Raw genomic sequence first — 16014 nt, forward strand, 5'->3', positions numbered from 1 at the left:
ATTAGCTTAAAAGGCTACAGCAAAGCAAAGTTCTTCATCAACTGCATTACAATCAGATCCTTAACCATGTCATTTTAAGTTTCTTTTTTGTCATGTATAGATGTCATTGTTGAACTCTGATGCTTTTGCAAATCTGCTTCATCTTAGGAAAGATCCATGGATAGGACTCTGACTTGTTCTAAAACAGAGTTTCCTGAGAATATGCTTTCAGATGATACCTCTCAACTGGATGAAGGTTTATAGAACTCTGAGGAATAATCGGATTCCTGGAATCCTGGCAAATGGTCAGGATAAACAAGGATTAAATACATGGGGCTGAAGGAACTGAGGGTGATTATAATTTTTACAACTTCTTTGAGATATTGCATTTTTGTTTTTCCAGATATAAGGAAGCATCTCCAGCTACCAGAGAGGACCAGATGAGATAATGGAAGAGAAACCATATCGGAAGCTCACTCACTCCATTAAACGCTTGGGGAGAGAGCCTGCAACAGGCCCAGCTGCGGAGAGGGTGTGCAGAGGAGACCACAATGCAAGCCCAGCTGTCCAGGAGTGGGTGTGGCCAAGAAGCAAAGAGCCCACCGGACCATTACAGCCTAGGAGTACCAAAGCATTCTGGAAGGTTCTGCGGGGAGGCTAGGAGGGGAGCTACAGCTGGAAGGATGAAATGGACAGTCAGCAGGCTCACTCTGGAGAAGCAGCAATCTGAAGGTGGGAGCCAATCTGCACATTGGCTCCCCGGGAGTCTCGAGTCTGAGACTCCAGGCTGGGGTGCTTTGTCTAATGCATCTACACAAACAGCCCAGGGAGCTGCCGAACTACAAATGGGGACTCCAGGCCCTGGGGGGAGCAACACACCCAAGGGTGTGAAGCTGAAACCTGGTGGAACCTTTCAATGGCAGCCTGTGCAAAGGCCCAGGGGTGCAAGGGGGAGCTGGGAGAAGTAGCAGCACTATCAGTGAGTCTGCAGTCTATACAGGCAGCCAGGGGTTTGGTCATGGGACCAGAGGAGCCCTACCCCACCCTCACCCCCAAGCCTGAAGTCCATATAAAGGAAGCAGGATGGTGAGGGAAGGTCTGAGGATGCAGAATCCTTCAGTCCCTTGAGAAGCTTGTGTGCCAGAAGCCCCATCCATTCCCTGCATGACTCCCTTCCAAGGAGGGGAGAGTGACCTTCCGGCGGGCAGGGGGTGGGGTGGGGGAGCGGGTGTGGAGCTGCTTCGCCCACTGAAACTCTGCCTGAGCCCTGCTCTTCCGGACAAACAGCTGGAGCAGGGCAGGGACATTTCCTCCCAGAGATGAGACCTGGGCAGGCCTCCCTGGCGCTGCCTTCAAGGGTGGCTGTGGATTGGCAGCCTGGCTCTCTGCACAAGGAGATGCTGGAATTTTTCTGACTGTAAGTTATCCTCAAGCTCCTGAAGATCCTAAGGATCTTCAACACTCAGCGCACCTCAAAGTCTGTATGGTGCTTACAAACAGAATCCAGCTGGAAGTCTGCAGCCTTTACAAAAAAATACAACCCGCAATTTGATGGGCAGCTTTGTCTTGCTGTGTTGACAAGGCCTGGCCTTGAATGAGGGGCCCTAGGACAGAGCCTCTCACTTAGAGATGTAATTGAACTCCAGTATGTTTTCGAACATTTTTTGCTTAGGGGTCAGTCTTGGAACTTAAAATATTCATAGGTTATCCTTTTTCCTTCCCACCAACAACAAAAAGAATTTTAGGGCATCTCATGGGAAAACATGTCGTCGTCTTTTTTTAGCAGCTTTTCGAGATCTAATTCACATACCACACAACTCACTCGTTTAAAGTGCACAATTCAGTATGGAGGGTTTTTTTGTTTGTTTGTTTTTTTACGATATTCAGAGTCATGCAGCTATGAGCACAACCAATTTTAAAACATTTAATCACCCTCACAAAGAAGCCCTGTACCCATAGCCATCAGCTCAACCCCAGCCCAGCCTCAACAACCACCGATCTGCTTTCTGTCTCTGTCGATCTACGATTCTGAGTGTTTCACATACATGGAAGCCTGTGGCACGAGGTCTCTGTGGCTGGCCTGCTTCTCTCAGCATAACGTGCTCAAGGTTCATCAGGAAGTCTGAGGAACGGAGGCTGATCCATAGGACCCTTCCTTGAATAACGCGTAAAGTGTTTCAGTCTCTACTCAGACAACACTACGGGTAAGAAATGATTCCTGCTTCGCGAGGGGCCTTTCCAGACCTCTGCCTGAGGTCTACGGTCTATGTAGGACGCATGGCTGGAGCAGCCATTCCTTTGGAAGGAAGGAGAGGGGCTGCCTAGATGGGCTGGGGAAGGAGTTCTATAGCTTACCAAGGTATAAACTCAGACCCCTCATTTACACATCTATCCCTGGTGCACTGCTGCCCCCTAGTGGTGGGCAATTCTGCACCACCTCCTTGGGGAGGCTCCCCTTGATTGCTGCCTGAAGCTGGGGTTACTACACTGGGGACTCCAAGGCCAGGATCTGCATACTCACTCTAGCTTGGGAACTGGTCTGCTGTCAGTCATTTGCATCTTAGCAAGAGTAATTTCAAGACCTTGATTCTCCTCTCCAGGAGAGATTCCATTTAAATCCAAAAACTCATCACTCAAGGGCAGGAAAGTGTTGCTTGAGAGAAGAAAGAAGTGGTGGCGGTGTCCTTCCAAGAACCTTGGAGAATATCTGTCTGCCCTGATGTGGAAAATGGGAGAACCCAGCTGAGGCCCCACTTCTAGTCCTGGGTGCCCTCCCTGGGGGGACGGGGTATGAAGTTGGCATTCACCTTGTAAGACGTTAACCTCAGACTCTGGGCACTCACCCTGTGCTGAGCATTAGTGCTGGAGCTCCCAGCACGCTTATGGCAGCCCTCCAACGTCAGTTCCGTTACCCTTATTTACGGAGAAGGCTATGGGCTCAGACAGGCTAAGGGCTTGCTCCCTTCACAACTGGTATGCTGAAGTGACTGGGAGACGTTGAGTGGAGAGGCTGGTGGCCAGCTGGCCCCATGGACCTGGACTTCAGAAGAGGCAAGAGATGAAGTTTGCTGTGGGGTCACTGCACATGGGCACCCCTAAAACCAGGGATGGGGTCACCTCTCCTAGGGAGGGCGGGTGCAGTGAGCTGGGAAGAGGCCCAGGGTCAGCTGTCAGAGGGGACAGGAGAGGCTGGAAGGGAGGGAGACTGAGGGCTGTGGGTTGTAGGTGCCGACAGGTAGGCAGCAGATGGAAGCGTGTGGTCCCTACGAAAAGTTCATTTGATCAGTTGCTTTGCTGGCTGTAGTGCAAAGCCCGCCCGCTTTAGAGAGGGGTCCAGGGACACAGCCCGAGGCTCTGTCCCTGGGCTGGAGTTGAACTCAGCTTCCTTCTCCGTCCCTTTGCCTGAAGGCCAATTTGCAAGAGAAGAAAAATGTAGTGGGGTGAAGGGTGACCTGGGAAAAGATATGTCCCCATCCTAACCTCCTGAACCTATGAATGCAGCCTGATTTGGACATAGAGTCTTTGCAGATGCAATTAAGGCTCTCAAGATGAGCTCAGCCTGAATCATCCAGGTGGCCCTAAATCTAAGGACATGTGTGCCCTCACGAGACAGGCAAGGAGAAGACACAGGCACAGGGGAAATGCTGCATGACCCTGGGGGCTGCAATTGGTGTGAGGTCGCCACAAGTCACAGACCACCCAGGGCCATCAGGAACTGGGAGAGGCAGGGAGGATTTCCTTCTAGAACCTTCAGACTATGGGAGAATAGACTTCTATTGTTTTAAGCCCCCCAGTGTGTGGCAATTTGATATAGCAGCCCTGGGAAACTCATATAGTATGTATCAATATATTTATATCTAAATCATCTCTATCTATGTCTATCTATATAAAGATCTATCTCTATATACATAGATGTAAGATATTCTCCTTATGTATATACCATATATCATATAAGTGAGAATATACCATCTGTCTTAGTGTTTCTCAAAGTGTGGCCCTGAATTACAATGTTTGGGGACCCCATAAAAAATAAAGATCCCTGGACCCACTCCCAGACCTATGGATTTCAACTTTCTGGGTGGTGCCCCCAAATTGGGAATTTTAAAGTGGATTTCCAGATGACTCTGAGGGACCTAGAGGTCTGGGACCCGGGGGTCCCTGGGTTCAGCTGTGAGGATGGATGACTTGTGAGCAGGTGGGAGGAGCCACATCTGGCGGAGGGGAGGTCACTCCTGTGCTGGAGGCTGGTGTGTGCAGTGAGCCAGAGGCCGGGGGTCAGGGAGCCCCCGCCCTGCCCGGAGCCAGCTGCTCTGTGCAGGAGCCAGGAGCACACGAAGCCTGTTGCGGCTGACGCTTGCCCTGGCACGCTGGGCTCTCCGGCAGTTTCAGCAGCTGCTCTGTGTTGGGCTGCCCCGGGAATTCCGGGGCCGGAGAAGTGGCAGGGGCTCTCGTCCCAGGAGTGGGATGGGGCGGGCCACAGGCCCATCTAGAAGTTTCCGGGCCTCAAGGAACACTTATGTAACTGTTTCAGGGGCAAGTGCAGAGGCCAGATTAGCTCGGGCCAAGGACAAACTGAGAGTTCCCCACGCCGGGTGTGGGGAGGGGGGCGGGCCTGGGGTGACACCTCCAGGCTGGTCCTGGCAGCCACGGCCTTTTCTTATTTCTCGAGCCCCCAGAGTGCTCCATGTCATCCAGGTTGAAGGGCACAGGAGGGGGGACATTATCTGCACCAGGGCAGCGCCATTTGTTTGCTTTACCCCCCATGGTGCTCACTGCAGGGCATGGCACTTAGTAGGTGCTCAGTAGATGTTTGCTGAATGGACATGTGCTTGAATGGGGTTTCTGCTGGAAGAAGGGTCTGTACCTAGCAGGGGGTTCTGCGTGGGCTCCCTGGACCGGCAGCGTTAGCATCGCTGCGGACTCGGGGGAAGTGCAGCTTCGTGGGTCCAGCTCAGTCCTGGGTGGGTGGAGAGCTGAGCCAGCCCTTCGGGGCTCTGATGCCCCTCAAGCGTGGGGACCGCTGTGTAGTGTGGGATCTCCAGCCTGGCTGTGTATTAGAATCACGCACGGAGCCCCGAGTATACAACCAAAGTAAACCAAACCACGCCCACTTCAGATGGGCTGGATCCGAGTCCCTGGAGATGGGCTGGCCTTTAGACGTTCCTGCTGATTCCCCAGGGTGGCTGGGTAGAGACTGCTGGTTTGGGTGAAGGGGCACATGGGGTGTGTGAAGCAACCGGGGTTTGGGTTCAGACCTTGGCCCTGCCTCTTAATAACTGGGCAACTCGCTTAAAGCCCTGTGCCTCAGTTTCTTCATCTGCAAACCAAGAACAGTGTTGTAAGAACAGTACCTGCCCCTTAGGTATTGTGGGAATTCATGTGCTCATTTCTATAAAGCGCTTATGATAATGTTTGGGACACAGTGAATAAGAAATGGAAGCTGCTATTATTGGTAGAGGAAATAGTGATATTACTATTACTATCATTACTGTGATTACCATTACTACTATGATTACTATTACCACCACCGTTGTCGCTGGTGCTACTATCATTGCTAGTGCTATGATAGTTGCTACTATTATTACTACTACTATTAATACTACTAATCATTGTTACTGTGATCGCTGCTGCCACTACTACTATTACTACTACTATTTACCACCATTATCATTACCATGATTAGCATTGCTATTAGTATTATTACTACTATTGTTATTACTAGTACTGTCACTGCTAGAACCATTATTGCTACTATTACTGTTACCACAATTTCCATCAGTATTACTATTGTTGTTAGTGTTACTACTATCATTATTATCACTACTGTTACTATTTTTGTCAGGGCAGAAGAACTTTGTCCTCCAGGTTTCTTCAGGGAGGGACAGCCACCTCTGGTGCCTGCTGACTGACTTCTGGGCTAGCGAGCGGGGCCTCCACGAAAAGTCCCACACTTTGCAGAACCACAACCAGGCAGGGGTTGGAGCTCTCCCTGGCCGCAGCACCAAGGAACCTGCTCAGAGGCAGAGGGAGGCCCCTAGCAATCACTGGCTGGAGATGGCGGAGGCCCAGCGCCCCTCCCCTCCGGTGGGGCATCTCCTCTGAATGCAGCTGCCTTCCTCCCCCAGCGTTCCTGAATGTCAGGGGACCCCATGCCTTGCCCAGGCTCTCAGGCTCAGATTTTAAAAGGATCTCAGCCAATCTTTTGTCGTTCTGAAGAAAACAGGCAGGATTTACGGTGGAGGTTTCTTCAAAGTAGTTCTTCCCTACCCAAGCCCAGCCTTCCTGGGGCCAGAAATGAAGCAAAAACAGAGCGTCTCTCCGGCATTCGGGGCCAGGCAGGGCAACGCCTCCGTTTCTGAGAGGCCGGAGTGCTGCAGGCAAGGCCAGCCCCAGCAGGCTGTGGAGAGCTTTGCCCATTTCTTTAGGAGAAAGGAAGAAAATATAACATGGAACTTCACAAAAGAAGCTTATAATGAACTTTTAGAGTTCAGAACATAACTTTGCACACCCCAATTTAGTAAATGGAGCAAAAATGGCCTTCAGGGATGCGTCTGATAGTGAGGGCTGCGCCGGGCTGGCAAACCCTGGTGGAAATGGGTGGAGTGACACCAGGGGCCACGGAGGCCCAGGGCCTGGAGCTCCCTCTCCCTGGTCGGCCCAGCCAGAGTTACTCTCTGGAACAAAAAACAAAACAAAACAAATTGAAAAACTGTTTCCACAAGAGGCATGGAATTGATCAAACATGCATTTTTTTTAAAAGTGTGGTTTTTCCCTAACCATAGTACTCATACATGATCATTAATGAACATTTAGGAAATGGAGAAAAGTAAAGAGGAAAATCCCGTGTTCAGAGGGCCTCTGTTAGCCTTTAGTGGATTTCCTTTCAGTCTTCTCTCTGAATATTTGAAAACACAGATAGCACTACACTGTAGATCACACTTTGAATTTTTTAACTTACTATGACAAAGGTGTTTCTTCCTCCCTCTCTCCCTGACCTAGAGTTTCCTGGACTGACAGATACTGAAACCAGAAAAGTCAGTCTTCGTGCTGCCCGTCACTCCCAGAACCAACAAGTAGAGACAAAGATTGGATCTTTTGGGGCGCTTTATTCAGATACTGGCGATCTGAGACGATGATGGGTTATATACCCTCAAAAGCCGTCTTCACATCTCATCTCAAGCCGGCCTTTACAGCCTTTTCATAAGAAGGAAAGAGTAGGTAAGGGGCTTGGGAAAAAGGTTGATCAGATGAGAGTTCCAGTCCAGCTGTGATTTTCCTAGTATTTCTTCATCTGCTGATCCAGCCGTTCCTTATCTGCATCGAGCAGGTTCCCTCCCTGGAACACAGCGGCTCAGATACCATCTCGATTGCATGCAGACCTCCAGGGCACAGAGGTTGAACTGCTTGTGACCTCCTGCAGTCACGTAGGCCCTGGGTTCCGGTGCCTGGAACGACCGCTTTCCACACGCATGAATCACTTAAGCCTATCGGCTGTAAGAACACACAGTCTAACTCCTGAGCTCCCCTATCAACACTACTACCTGGTCCAGCTTCACTGACCCAACACTGGGAGGCAACTCTGACCCTGCCGTCTCCCTCTCCCCAAAGACTGTGTACCCCCAAGTCCTGTTAGAGATGCTGCCTCCAAATTCTCAACCTACCCTCTTCCCCCCCATGCCCATGGCTGCCACCCCAAGCTGCCACCAGGTCTGGTGCAGAGGGAAGCACTTAATATGAGCACTTAATATCTTTTTTATCCTCACCCGAGCACATTTTTTCATTGCTTTTAGAGAGAGAGGAAGGGTGAGAAACATCGATGTGAGAAAAACACCGATTGGTTGCCTTCCATGCGTGCCCACACCAGGGATTGAACCGCAACCCTTCGGTTACAGGATAACACTCCAACCCATCGAGCCACACCGGCCAGGGCAGACCGAAGCACTTGAGAAATGATTGGCTGAAGGCATCTCACAGGGTTGGGCTGCGATGCCCTGGTTTCCACCTTCTACTCTGGACCCCTTCATTCCGTGTTCACAGTCACTAGAACAAGCTCTCAAAATGCAAATCCGATCACACCACACCTTCTTAGAACCTCAAGGGCCGTGGCCCAGGGCCCCTAGGATCAAGAGCAGCTCCTCCTCCAGGAAGCCTCCCTGACTGCCCACACGAACAGCCTACTTCATGGCACCACATGCCCCCGCCCCCCTGCTTGCAGGTGTTTGTGGTTCCACCGTCTGCCCTGCCCTGCCCTGCCCTGAATCCTGGCACCTCTGGGAGCCACTCTGCCTGGTGCACGGCTGAGAGATGTGCTCTGAAACCACGCTGTGGATGGAACAAATGGGGACGCCGCCGCCGCAGGTCCACAAACCCAGCACTGCAGCTGCGCTGCAGGGCCATCACAGTTCTCCTGAGCCTGCCTTTTCGCTGGAACTTGGGCTGTACAATCAGCCAGCACAATGCCCACTTACACATCCCCAGCATTTTGGCATCCATCATCCTAATGCTGGGATGGTGTGGTCACTCTGATTGTCATCAGGGAAACTGATCTAGTTGTAGGTTTAGAGAATTTCTGGGGAAACAGCTTGGCACAAAGTGGAGACTGGAGACGGCGGTCCTCTGAAAATCCTGCTGGTTATCTGCACTCCGGGCCTCCTGGGAGTGTCCTCCCCTCGCTCCCTGGAGTGTGGGATGCGGCTGTCACACGACTGCCCTGCCTCCCGAGGCCATTTGCAAAGACAGCTGCGTGGGCTCTTCCAGGTAGCAGCAGCCTGAGAGCTCCGCCTCCTGGGCTATCCTCTGGGTCAGCACCCCCCAACCCCTGCTCCCCCGGAGCCCCTGGAGCCGAAGTGGAAATGACACAGGAAGAGCTCCTTGTGGGATGAAACGTGGAGAGTCCGAGGTCACCCCAAGCTGGGGGCCATCGCTGGGGTTTTCCTGCTGCAATCAGTGTCTTCTTAGTTAAAATAATAATTCTCTTACTAAAGTGGGAGGCGGTGGGGTTTGCTCCCCAGGCTTTTGGCAAGCAACAAGAGGAGAAACAAGCCCACACAGTCTGGAAGGAAAGGAGTTGGCCAAACAGTAAGATTTGGACCCCGTTCCTTAGCAGCTGGGCCATGAATGGAGAGAACACCGAAGTATTTTAGCCCCCAAATGATCGTCGTTCCGACCTGCATCATTTTGTCCAGCACCGAGCCAAAGTCTCGAGCGTTGTTAATGTCTGTATTTAAAAGGCAAGAACATGGAGGCTGGGACTCAAGATCGCCAGGCTCATCAGCGGCAGAGCTGGGCCTCACTCACGCCGATCCCTTACCTGCTCGCCGACACCCACAGGTGCTCCCCGGCTCCCCGAACAGCACGGCAGCTCCAGCAGGTGGAAGGCTGAGAAGTTAGTTGATCACACACGCAGAGCCTCAGCTTTTCCACCTGCAAAATGGGCTGATACGACCTAACTCACAGATCTGTTGGAAACCATGTTGCCTCCTTCACGTCTTCCCCTCGCTTTTCTCCATTGCCTTCAGGTGTGGCACAAACTGTTTCCACCTGGATGCCTTCCCAACCCCCATCTGCAGACTCAGAGGGTTCCCATAGCACCCGTGCCTCTCCCTCAGCTGCCCCTGTCCCCTCTCACCTTCATGATCCCTGTCCTGTGTCAGTGGGATCCCTGAGGGCAGGGGCAGGCCTGTGTCTCATTGATCATTGAGCCGCCACGGTCAACTCCAGTGCCTGGCTTTTGTCATCACAGGTGTTTTGTTATCGCCAAAGCTGGGAGGGGCCAGTGAGGACAGTGAGGGCACCTGCGGCCTCCGGGACGGTCTGAGCAGTGAGTGCCCCCTGTCTGCGGTCAACTCTGGCAGCCCCAGGTGGAGGGGGTGGCAGGGTGCGGAGGAAGGCCACACGGGGAGCACCCCTGGTTCTGCAGTGCTACTTACTCTTTGTTTGTTTATTGTTATTTTTTGGTAGCTTTTTACTTTGGCGTAATTTCAAAATTACAAAAAATTGCAAGAAGAATATAAAGAATCTCTCCCACCCAGACTCCTCAGTCATTTCCATTTTGGCCCATTTGCTCTACCGTCCTTTCCCTATGCAGGTGATATATTGTATATAAATACATGGATGCAAACTACAGATGTCAGTCCCTTTCCCCCTCCATGCATCAGCATTTAGTTCCTAAGAACAGAAGGTTCTTTTACCTAACAACAGCAAAGCGATCCAAACCAGGAAATTTACCTTTTACCTAGGTAACTACTATTACTGTATTACAGGATTTAGTACAGTATAATACACTGCAGCACTACTATCTACCTCAAGTCCATTTCCAAGCTTTCTCTCCTGCCCCAGAGAAGCACTGCTGGGCTGTCCGTTTCCCTGGTCCAGTGTCCAGCTGATGTAGTTATCATGCCCCTTTGGTCTCTAATTCAAAACAGTGTCTCAGCCTTTGTGTTTCTCGACCTGTTTTTGAAGAGCGTGCTTCTTGTTTTGACCCAGGCGCTGGGGACGATGAAAGCCATTCTGAGCCACCTTTGGAGAATTACGTGTATTACGCAACAGACGCCCCCACATGTGATCACATCCTGTCTCTTGGCCCCAAAGTGTGACTGTGACCTACGCTTTTTTTCTAAGTCAGGGACTCCCTCTGAGGGTGACGTGGCCTGTCAGTTAGCAGTGTGACCCAGCTGCTCAGGCTCAAATCCTGGCCCCGTTCTGTCCAGCCTGTGTGACCTTGGGTAAATCACTTACCCTCTCTGTGCCTCAGATTCATCATCTGTGAGATGGGGATGATAGCAGTACCCACCTGATGGGGGTTGTTATGAGAATTAACAAGTTAATGATTTATAAAGAGATGAAAATAGTGCCTGGCACCATAAAACAAAAATTTTTGGAATATGGTGGCTGTCTGGTTTCAATCACACAATCTTAAAGATGAGGCTTATGCCCTGGCTGGTGTGGCGCGGTTAGAGTGTCATCCTGCAGCTGAAGGGTTTCGGGCTCAATTCCCAGTCAGGACACATACCTAGGGTGCGGGTTCGATCCCCCACTGGATGTGTATGGCCCCTGGTCCAGGCACACACCGGAGGCAACCACTCAGTGCTTCTCTCTTGTATCGATGCTTCTCTCTCCCCCTTCCTCTCTTTCTGAAAGAAAGGCAGAAAGTCCTTGAGTGAGAATAAAAGCAAGTGTTAAAGAAAAGGTGAAGCTTGCACCACACTCATTCTGGGCACAGTGGCTCAGTCACATGACACACATGTGTGCTTCTCTCCCCGCAATAGCCCTTCCTTTCCTTTCCCTTGGGCTCTCCCTTCACACAGCACACATGTGCATGTGCTTGTATACACATGTGCACATGCATGTGCACATACATGGGAGGAAACATGAGAGCACCTTTCCTCTGCTGGCTTCCTAAGCCCAGGACACCAGGTATGAGATCCCAATTCTTCTGAGACCCCGGCCCGAAAGGGCTTGGTCACCGTGTGCCTGACAGCTCAGCAGGAGAAATGGCCCCCCCGACTTCCTTCCCTATTTTAGCCCCCATCACTGAAGAGGGGAGGCCAGGGTGAAACTTGGGAAGTGGGGAGTCCCAGAAATAAACCCTCTTCTTGCAGGGCTGAGAAAGTGGGGTAGGAAGCTGCCTGCCGTCCCGGCTTGCGGGTTTCCTGCCTGGGAAATCACACTTCTCTCCCTTCTATCGTGTGGGCCTGGGTTTGCAGCCACGCACGCCCCAACCTGCAGCCCGGAGCTCCTGACGCCGGGGTGCAGGACCAGGCTTCCACATGCATGTCCCCAGGGTTAGTGTGGTCAGTCTTGTGCTCATTTACTCCCTCGGTCCTTTTGCATGGTGTACGAGCACTCTTTGTTGCTCAGCTATTCTTATAACTGTTGGCCCATCACTGTGACATTAGCAAACACATTTGCAGTGCTCTCTGTTATTATATTATTAGTCGGCCTTTATTAAGCAGTCCAGGTGCTGTTTTAACCACTTTACACACACTGTCTCACTGATTCCTCATAACTACTCTATGAGACAGGTGCTGCAATCATCCCCCTTGTGTAGATAAGGAAATGGAGGCACAGAGAGGTTAAGGTGTTTGCTCAAGGTCACACAGCTAGAAGGGACCAGACCAGGACTCTAACCTGTGGGCTCCTGAGGATGATGCTGGGGATGAGAAAGAGTCCAGAGTGGGCCGACGATGAAAGCTGAAGGACCTGGGTATGACATCCTCGGAAGGGGGAGGTGCAGGGGTTTGCGAGATGGTGGGGGAAGCATCAGAGACGCTGCACACTCCTCGGGGTCGGGGAGCCTATCTCTAGCACCTTTCAGCGTGTGCCAAGTCTCTGAGGCAGGTGAGCCTCCCGCTGGGTCTGAGAGAGAACGCAATGACTGACCACACTCAGCAAGTCAAGGACGGAGCTGGGCCACAGTGCAGGTTTTGGGGTTCTTGCTGTGCATCTGGGTGCTGTGCAAGCCAGAGCCGTGTGTCTCCAGGATAAGGTCAAGTGCACAAAGGGCTGCTGGGTCTGTGGGAAGCCTTGGGCAGGATTTGGTTCTGCCTCTTGTCTACATTACCTGGGCCAAATGATTTAATTCAAGCTTCAGTTCCCTCAGCTGACGAACAGGCAGAATAACAGTCCTTCTGTCTTGGGTTGTTGTAAAGGCAGGTACCAGGTTTCCACAGGCCCGGTTCCATCGGGAGCCGCAGGCAGCCCTTCATTTTGACATTGCACTTCATGTGTTACCTTCCCGAAGTGAGCCGGGAAAGAACGGAGGGGTGGAGGGTGGCAGTATGGTTTGAATTAAGCTGTTTATATGTGTCCTCGTCCAGTGACAAATGGCTCTAGTGACGGAGAAGCGTGGTTTCAATTTTCCATTTAGGATCAGACGTCTCATGGCTTGGCCAGCCTCCGCCGGAAGTGGGCAGGGCATCCCAGCGGCCTTGGGAGCCAGGGAAGGTAGTTCTTGACCATCACACCAGCTCCACGCCTGCCCGGGCCACCAGGCCAGCCAGGGGAGGAAGACACTCCTCACAGATCCCAGCCAGAGGCCTCTCTGGGGCATTGCGAATGTCCTTGGACACTTGTGCCCACACACACCCCTGCATGACAAGGCCATCTTATTTTGGGGCAAAGCCACTTAGCAGGTGTCCACGCCCATCAGTACATACCTCTGTTTCAATCAACGCATTTGGACAGAGCGAGTGGTCCAGGCCAACCCCAACAGGGAGGGTGGGGTGGTACCGGCAGGTGGAAGGAGGGTTGGGCTTTTGGTAATTTCCGTTTGATTTTCAAATCCCACAGAATGCAAAGGCAAGCCAGAGGCAACTCGAGTTGGAAGGAAGCTTGACAGCAAAGGTGCTCCGTGGGCAAGGCAGATCTGGGAGTCAGCTCAGGGTCAGACTGGCCTGGGATGAGACCTATTTGCTACCCCTGAAGCCCCCACTACTCCTCTGAGAGACGTCTCTGGACACACACTTGCACGCACCAGGGTCTCCCAATCTAACGTCAGAAAAACGTCACGTGCAGGCACTCTAGCTGCAAGGGAATCTGGGAAAGCAAGTGTCAGACACTCTAAGCTTCTACAGTAGGAGAGGCTCCGTCGCAGGAAACTGAGGGGCCCCTCTGACTGCCAGCAGCACGTGGTTTCAGGCCTCTGCTCTCCTGTGGTCCAGAGAGCCTGGGAGTGGGGATGAGCCAGACTCTTCCACAATCGGCTGTGCATTCCGAGAGATTTGGTTTCTGAGATGCAGGCCTCTTTCCCCTCAGTTTATTTTTCTCTGCCAGGGAGTTTTATGTCTATTTAGCTATAATTTCCACTAAAAGGAACGAGGGCTCCTTGGAGAAATGGTTGGTTCTCCAAGGCTGGGACAAGGAAAGTACAAGATGAGCCGGGAACAGCTTGCTGTGCCAGGACGTTGTGCCAGAATGGGTGGGGCCACACCAACGCACATGGAAGACCTCAAATCTAGGGTGGCTGGAGCATCGACATCAAAAATGATAGTAAAGCATTGAGACCCACCGCAGAGAATTAATGGATCTGTAATCAGTTGCATGTATATATACATACATATGTGATATAATATATAAATTGCATATAATTATATAGCATATTTATAAAATACACGTGTATGTGAATAAACAAATGGAAAAAGGAAAACCTTTCCTTATAGGGCAGTGATAAAGAAAGGCAGGAAGCACAATGAAATTATAGAAGTCACTACTTGGCAGCCATGATGAAATAATTTGTTTAGACAAGAATCATCCATTGAGGCTTAATCTTGTGAGAAACATGTTATGGGGTATTGCATATATCTCTCCATAAGGTCATTATTTCTTACAGAAAAGATGGGGACTTTGCAGTGGAGAAATCTGGCAGGCGACGCCTTCACCCAGGGGTCAGAGTTCACGTCGCCGGGGCAAACATGCACGCACCCCCTGCCAGGTGCCCTGGGAAGCACGCCACGGCCCTTCTGTGGGAGGCCCCCCAGAAACGTGTAACTTGCCTCTAATAATGGGGGAACACTGGATAAACTCAATTTACAAAATATCTGGCCATAATGTTTTTAAAAATGTCAACACCATAAAAGAAGAACATAAAGAGAGGAGCTTGTTCAGATTCAAGGACACCACAAAGAGCTGAAAACTTAATGTGACTCATGGTCTGAGATTTCCTTTTGCCATAGGAGACATTCCCGGGATAATCGGTGAAATCTGAAGAAAGTATGCAGATTAGATCACCTGATGCATCCATGTTAATTACCCAATATAGATAATTACACCAGAAAACACAGGATAATGTCTCCTTATTACTCAGAGAATGTCCTTCCCCTTAAGAAAATACACACTAAGGTATTTAGAGATAAAGAGGGTCTCATGTCTGCAACTTTCTCTTAAGTAACTTAGAGAAGAAAATAATCAAGTAAAGGCTGGAAATGCTAATGCCTAGGGATTCTGAATGAAGCGTATATGGGAATTCTTTACAGTATTCCTGAAACTCTTACGCCTAGTCTGAAATTATGTCAAAATGAAAAGCTAAAAAATCCAAAAAAGCCAGTTTAGAAACTCAGAAGCTGACACAGACCCCTTTGCTCTGCTGTTCTGCTGTGGTCTCCCCTCCCCCGAGGGAGAAGCCAGAGTAATGGCATGAGTAGCTGTAACAACTCCCATATTTGTGGCATTTATTATGTGCCAGACTTCCAAGCACTTTTTAAAAAACTACATTCATTTGTTTGAGCCTCCTAACAACCCTATGAAGTAGCTGCTACCCCCATCCCCATTGTATATGTGAGGAAACTGAGGCACAGAGGCTGAGCAACGCTTCCAAGGTTTTCTGGAAACCTTGTGGTAGAGTCGGGATTTGAACTCAAATCTGCGGGCTCCAGGTTCCTCTCCTGCCCTTCAGAAAGTCATACTGGGAAGATTCAAAAGTTCAAACTATGACAGCCTGAAAAGAGAAAGTGGGATAAGGCACTCTGGACCCAATTCCAATGTGGAGAAGGGGCAAGTTGACCAGCTTCTGCTCAAGCAAACAGACAATCAACAGTGACTGGCCCCACGGTGACCCAGGTGCAGGTACGAGTTGCTGCATACCTATGCTGAAGTCTAAAAGGAGAAAATCTTCAAAAAATTGAAAGAGAGAGAACTATTGCAGACAATTGGAAAAAGAACCAATTAGACATTCTATACTTGATTAATTTTCTGAAATCAAAGGGATGGAAGGAGCTGCCATATTGCTTTTCCTTTGTCCATTGTTCCTCTTTCCCAGAATGCACGACCGGCCAGAGGTGAAGCTGTCCGTTGGTCACCTTTCAACCAGGAGGACCCAGGGCACGCGGAGGATGGCAGAGCAGGAAGTGGGAAGGAATCTGGTCATCAGAACTTCCAGAGCACTGACCCCTGGGCCTCCTCCCTTCCTCTGTGAGTGGGGCTCTGTTACGTGCAGCTAAATGCATTTCTAAATGACACTTGGACAACTAAAACCAAAAAGCACCTGAATTATATTCGACAAACATAATTAAATAAGCAAGCCCTTGAAAGACATGTGGG

The sequence above is a fragment of the Phyllostomus hastatus genome, unplaced genomic scaffold (assembly GCF_019186645.2).
Source record: "Phyllostomus hastatus isolate PE091 unplaced genomic scaffold, TTU_PhHast_1.1 phas_scaffold_345, whole genome shotgun sequence".
NCBI lineage: Eukaryota > Metazoa > Chordata > Mammalia > Chiroptera > Phyllostomidae > Phyllostomus > Phyllostomus hastatus.